Source organism: Brachyhypopomus gauderio, chromosome 6, assembly GCF_052324685.1.
Source record: "Brachyhypopomus gauderio isolate BG-103 chromosome 6, BGAUD_0.2, whole genome shotgun sequence".
Lineage (NCBI taxonomy): Eukaryota > Metazoa > Chordata > Actinopteri > Gymnotiformes > Hypopomidae > Brachyhypopomus > Brachyhypopomus gauderio.
The window spans coordinates 22,878,939-22,886,027 of NC_135216.1; positions in this window are offsets into that span (position 1 = coordinate 22,878,939).

Below are 7,089 nucleotides of genomic sequence, written 5' to 3' on the forward strand. Positions count from 1 at the left end.
ATGCAGGAGTGCCAGGTTGCCATGGTGATGACCCTTGGGAAAGATAGAGAGGGAGAGATATTCTTCAAAGAGTTTTGGGTCCATAAGGTTCTGGCACGGTCTGCTATTAAAGTGAGTAGGTAGAGCGGGTAGGTGTTTGTACGTCATTTATTTCATTTATTTAAAACCTCTTATGGCTATATACAATATTACTTTAAAATGCAATTGTTCCTTAAAACGCTGGCTCATTTGCTATAGTATTAATATTACCATTGCTAATGGATTTCTGCTGTAAAATATTTTCCAGCTGTTTCTAAAAAAAAAAGTAATTTAGTGATGCAATTTCCTCAAGACTCCAGATTGTTGTCCTGTCTGCTAAAAACTACCCTATTGTCAAATTGTGCAGATCTTGAGGTCGTGAACTCAGACCTCTGGGTATCTTTTACGTACCTGCCATCCACGTGATGGCTCGGATCCATCCACATGATCAAATTACACAGGCACTTAGGGTCTCCAGACCACCAAGGGGCCCTGAAGAGCACCAACATATCATGATGAGCCTATTCATTACGTACCAATTTGGTCCTGAGGTCTTGGTATGGGCAGCCCCAAAATAAAATTCTACCCCACCACCTCTCACCCAACCTACCCCACCACCTCTCACCCAAACTACCCCACCACCTCTCACCCAAACTACCCCACCACCTCTCACTCGACCTACCCCACCACCTCTCACCCAAACTACCCCACCACCTCACTCGACCTACCCCACCACCTCTCACTCAATCTACTCCACCACCTCTCACCCAAACTACCCCACCACCTCTTACTCAACCTACCCCACCACCACCTCCCTCATCCTACCCAAACACCTCTCATTCGACCTACCCCACCACCTCACCCGACCTACCCCACCACCTCACCCGACCTACCCCACCACCTCTCACCCAAACTACCCCACCACCTCTCACCCAAACTACCCCACCACCTCTCACCCAAACTACCCCACCACCTCTCACTCGACCTACCCCACCACCTCTCACTCGACCTACCCCACCACCTCTCACTCGACCTACCCCACCACCTCACCCGACCTACCCCACCACCTCACCCGACCTACCCCACCCCCTCTCACCCGACCTACCCCACCCCCTCTCACCCAACCTACCCCACCACCTCTCACTCGACCTACCCCACCACCTCACCCGACCTACCCCACCCCCTCTCACCCAACCTACGCCACCACCTCTCACCCAACCTACCCAAACACCTCTCACTCATCCTACCCCACCACCTCTCACTCAATCTACCCCACCACCTCTCACTCAATCTACCCCAACACCTCTCACCCAACCTACCCCACCACCTCTCACCCAACCTACCCCACCACCTCTCACTCAACCTACCCAAACACCTCTCACTCATCCTACCCCACCACCTCTCCATCAAGCTCCAGTATCTAATAAAAATAATGATTCCTAAGTGTTCTCTTTTCCTAGTTTAAAATATCTCTCTCACCATGTAAGCACACAGATCACTAAAGAGAGGAATTTAGGTCCGCCTTATCCTACAAATTGCACTCTGTAGTGCAGTGTCAGTATCAGACATGCTCGCAAACACGGTTCGTTCCTCTGTCACAAGTGAGTCACTCATCCTGCAATTTAAAATCCTCTCATTAAACTTTTACAGTGTGTCTACACCACTTGAGTAAGTGGCTGACGGTCCACTGGTCTAGTCGTCCTCGTTCTCTGATGACTGACGCTTTTAAACACGTCTCGTCAACTCGGCTTCAATGCCAGATCGTTTCGTTCAATTCGTTTGTGCGATTTTGTCTTCTATTCGGTAAATCCGCCACTGGCCTTAGCATCCTCCGGTTAAATGATGTATAGCTCTCCTAGGTTTGAAAACCACTCAGATGAGCATTCAAATTAATTGGCATTGCTATACAATATTAATTATCTCAAGCTCGTTAGGGATCTGAACCCATAAAGCTGCTTTATGACAACACGTGTTATAAAAAGTACTGTAATAAATCTGACTGACATTTTTCTTTCTTTTTTTATTGTAACTGGATGTATTTCATCCTCACTAGGGGATGACAGAAATGTCTAATGTAATGTTTAATGGAGTAAATAACACTACTGGTCATGCTCTGACAAAAAAATTACTCAGGTAATTGTTGTTGTCTATTATCACATACATATGTGTGTGTGTCAGAGAGAGAGAGAGAGAGAGAGAGAGAGAGAGATATTCTCGGTAGTTAGAAATATACAATTGGTGCAGAGAAGTGGCATTGTTATGACCATGGAACTTGGCAAACACCTTTTCCACAGAGTCCAGGACCTGTGGGCGGGACCTGTGGGCGGGACCAGGGTGTGGCAGAGTTCCAATCCATTGAGCTGTCATCGCTGGTCATTTTCCCCTAAGCACTTCTCCTCTGAGGGAGCCATCTGGCACAGGTTCACATCTCAGGAGCTCGGCGGTGTCTACTGCTATTGTGTGTGATTAGGCCATTTCCACACATGGTTAACCACGTCTAGAGCAATTACCAACAAGAAGGTATGAACAAAACCCAGCAGGAACCACTTTGCTACTCCGAATGTGTCATGGTTGGATACCACCTACTGTTTCTGGTGGGAAAAGGCATGAATGTTAGTGGTTTGAAAAAAAGGAGTATGCCCACTAAAAAACTTGTGTCCATAATTTAAGTAGTAATGTAATATTACTGCCTTAAGGCAAATCTCCAGTGATAAATATCAAAAACAGATTTTACTCAAAATTCATAAGTTTACAATGGCTTTAGGATGGCTTTATCAAATGCTGACAGAGAAAGCCAAAAAAATACTTCTCATAGACTTTTCCAGGGCCAATCATTTTGCCAATATATATATATATATATATATATATATATATATATATATATATATATATATATATATATATACTAGAAATATTTAAATCTTCTCAATTTTCATCAGTGGTCAGGTTCTGACCCAGATGGATACTGGATGGATGATTTGCGGTGAAGAACCACTTTTAGCTCAGCTGTGACACTGACGTGGGTTAAAACTGTAGCAATGCTGCTGACACTCATACAGTCACAGCAGCACAACACCCACTGCACACCTAACAAGCCCCTGCGGTTCTGAGAACGGCCATGCCATCCAAATAACCGATCCAAACCACTCCGGTCAAAACCTCACCAGTGACGGATGAGCTGGAAAGTAGCAAACACTGAAGTGTGCCGAGACTTGTGAACTATCGCCTGTAAAGGTGCGTTATAGAACATAATTGTGCACCTGTAGGCTAGTTGTACTTAACGAAGCAGGCAGTGAGTGTACGTGTGGTGTAGGTGTTTCAGAAGTGTGTGGTAAGTATAAATAGTTCCTTGGAGCAGTTAGACATTGTCCCAAAGCAGCTTTGCAGAGATCTGGGACTAGGCCCATAATGAGTAAGCTAAGGATGACAGCAGCATAGAAAAGCTCCCCGGGGAGAAGGCATGAGGGAGAAAGCATGTACTGTGTGGAGAGGGGAATCCATGCTCCTTTTGGTGACCATGGATAATCAAGTTATATGCAGAGAAGATATGGATAAAATTTATATACCCAGACTTATAAATAGAACCATTTAGATTTAGTTAAGACCTGTGAACCTTCAACCAATGTCAAAAGACTATAGATTAAGGATGTGTTAAATGACCTAGCAGAGTCTATTAAAGTCTATAAATGTACAGTTTACAGTCCACATATTTAACTGTGAAACCATTTTGAATGTTGCTCTCGGCGCGCAGTGATCATCATCAAAGTTCTAGGATGAGAGCGTGCTCTGTGTGGCACAGAAGGCTCAGGAGCCGTGACGCTGTGTGAGGATTACTGTATGGAGGTGGTGCAGCCAAGGGAGAATGTCGCAGATGCCTCTAAAAATGGGCTATGGGGTAATCTATCAAAACACTCCCACTACCAGTCACATCACATCAGAGAATTAATTCAATGAAACAGTGGGGGGAGAGAGAGAGCGAGAGAGAAAGAGAGAGGGAAGGGGTAGAGAGAAGGGTTGATTAGGTCGAGACAACTATAAGCACACACCCACTGTGTGTCCTGTCGTCTCTGGCTAAGATAAGGCTCGTGACAGACAAGGTGATGATCTGGCTCTGTGTGTTTCTCCCTGCGTCTCTACCTGTCCTCCCTCCCTCCCTATTCCCTTCTCCCAGAACAAGAGGAGTGTCCCATCTCTCCAGCTCTGCCAATCAATCTGCTCCACCCCCCCTCACACAGACCCCCCCCCCCCCCCCCTCGCTCCTCCCCTCTCCCAGGCCGGCATCGCACCTGCCGCCGGAGTTGGAGACCACTCGTGCACAGCTGCCATGGCGACACGAGACAGCGCGCGGGGGGGGGGGGGGGGGGCGTCGCCCTCACCTGCCGCCAGCCAGGATCTCATCCCCCACAATGCCTTGCTGACTCATTCACTGACAGGGTCCCGCTCCAGAAGACTTCTCCAGAGCGACCGTCTTCGGCGCCACGGCGATGAGGCAGCACTGCGCTGTCAGTGTCCTCAGATTCACACCCCGCCTGTCCCTCCGACGGGGACGAGACAGAAACCGCCAGTGACTGAGACAGACGCCGACAGAGGATCGTCTCCCGATCACCCTCGAGATACCACGCAAATGTTCCTGCTAACAGCTTCATCTTTGAATTAACAGGATCTTTAGTTGACAGTCATCACTAACTGTTCAATTTGGCATTTAGTATATTAATATTAGTGTGTGTGTGTGTGTGTGTGTGTGTGTGTGTGTGTGTGTGTGTGTGTGTGTGTGTGTGTGTGTGTGTGTGTGTAATAGTAGATATAATAGGTGTCAGGATTAAAACAACTGCCAGTAGGTCCTTGAGTCAGGTGGTGAATAGTGAGCAAAGACCAAAGGGTACCCAAGGAGACAGACGCACATAAAGGCCCCATTTACATCTCACATTAACATAATAACTGTATCTCCATATCACTGTCTGGATAATGAGGGCCAATCTCACCTTTGCATTTGCACCTCATTGGCCAAGGAAGAGGGGTCATCTACAACAGCTGTAATTACAGTTCTGACTGTCAGGAAGCCACAGCGACCGGTCTGCCACAATCACGACAGACGCTACGGAAAATGTTACACCGGCAAATTTGGTCCCTGTGAATGAAGGAACAAAATTCACGAAGCACTTTTTGCAACAATCTGGTGACATTGCTGTGGTGCGACCTGCTGATAGCACGCCAGCCATTAGGGTTGCCATTATCAGGCAAGATCTTAGTGAAAGAGATGAAGAAAATTACACTTTACACCTTCAAAGATGTGGCGGTGCGCGATCTGCTACGGTTCCTAAATGAGACGTTGTGTATTTTTTGGGGACTGAGATGATCTGGTCACATTTTAGGAACTGCTTATGTGGAAGACTTGGTCATTCCAAACTTGATATTTCCCCACAACTTTATAGGCAAGAACTTAACATTTGATTTAAGGAACTTATGTGCAAACTTCTTAGGAACTTACCTTAAAGGTGGGTGGGATGTGTGTCTGTGGCTTATACAATTTGTTATTCAGGCAATATCCCAAGTCTTTTTGCATACTATGCCGCTTTAAAGAAGATTCATTCAAGTGTGAAAAATGGATAGGACAAGCCCATATGTGAATTTCTTCCCAGACCTTTCAGACTGCCGCTGTATCTTTCATATTCTGGTCCTTTGCTTTCCCAAAGAAGCAAACCTTTAATGGGGCAGTGTTGCTGTTTTGAACAGTCTGAACCATTTTTAACTGTTAGTCTCTATCTGCATGACAGCTTAAGGGAGGAAAAGAAACGTGAATCGGATTCTTGTGCAATTTGCCCCCGACACTTTGACCACAGCTGTGCGGACGGTTCAGTTAGCAAGACCGCGTATGTTCTTGTCATGTCTAAGCTCCGCCCCTCACTAGCTGTCAATCTCTGCCGTCCTGTTCCGTGGGTCAGTGTATTTCCCTGCCTGTTTGTCCCGCCTTCATTCGTAACCCCGCCCCTTCATTATTGTTCCCACCTGTGTCTCGTTTGAGCTCCTGTTTGTTCACTGTATTTAATGCCTGTGGTGTCTAATCTCCATTGTTTGATGTTACATCTTGGTATGTGTTCCTGGTTAAGTTATGCTTCCTGTCATCACTTTCTTCCTTCGGAGTTTTTTCTAACCTTGGAATTTCTAATATTGTATGTCTGTTGATCCTGTTTGTCATTATTCTTGATGTTTAGCTTATATCCTCTCGTAGGATAGTGTTTCTGTTCCCTGTCGTGTTTTTGTTAGCTCCTGTGTCGTGTGTGTTTCTCTGTGCCTGGTCTTCGTCTTGTTTGGTTGTTTAGTTTCTGTAATAAAACCCTTTCGTCTCCTGCACTCACGTCCCTGCCCAGGTCGAGCTTTACAGTTCTTAGAAAGCAACAGTGATGTCCAGAGTCCCCGTGGCTGGCACAAATGATGCCGGACTACCTGTTGTAGTTGGACTGGACAGAATGAAACGGTATAAAAACAAACCATCTTCTGCGATTGCTTTTCTCGATGGAGGTGTTTTCGCCGTGTCCTCCCCCACAGGGTTTGGCAACAGCCTGATAATGTCCACGTTTGCTGTTTTTGGAAAGTACATCGGACTGAATGCATGAGGTAGAATGGAGCTGAAAGCTGCAGACATGTTATGTAACGACTCTTTTTAATGGCCTCGGGAAGCAAACGGTCACAATCTCCTCCTCGCTGTGGTGAAAATGCAAGTCCCATTGAATCCGGAGGAGTTCAAACCCCAGAGGGCCTGCCGTTATCTTCAGATGGACCAGGCCTAATATCTACAGTGAACCGAGAGCAGAGACGAGCCCTTCAAAACTCATTCACCACAGTTCCTCTCGTGCTGCCGAGTCATTGTACCTGTGTGGTTGTGGGTACATCCGGGCCACAAAGGCAGGTGAGCTACCGTGTGGAGCCACCGGCTGATACAACAGTAGCCTATCCAGCAACACAAAACCCGCCTCACGCCTGCGTTCAGCAGCGACACGCCGCCTATTCAAACGCAGGCTACAACAAACACGAGCAGCTACGTTTTGCGAAAAGGGAAAAAAAATGTAGGTA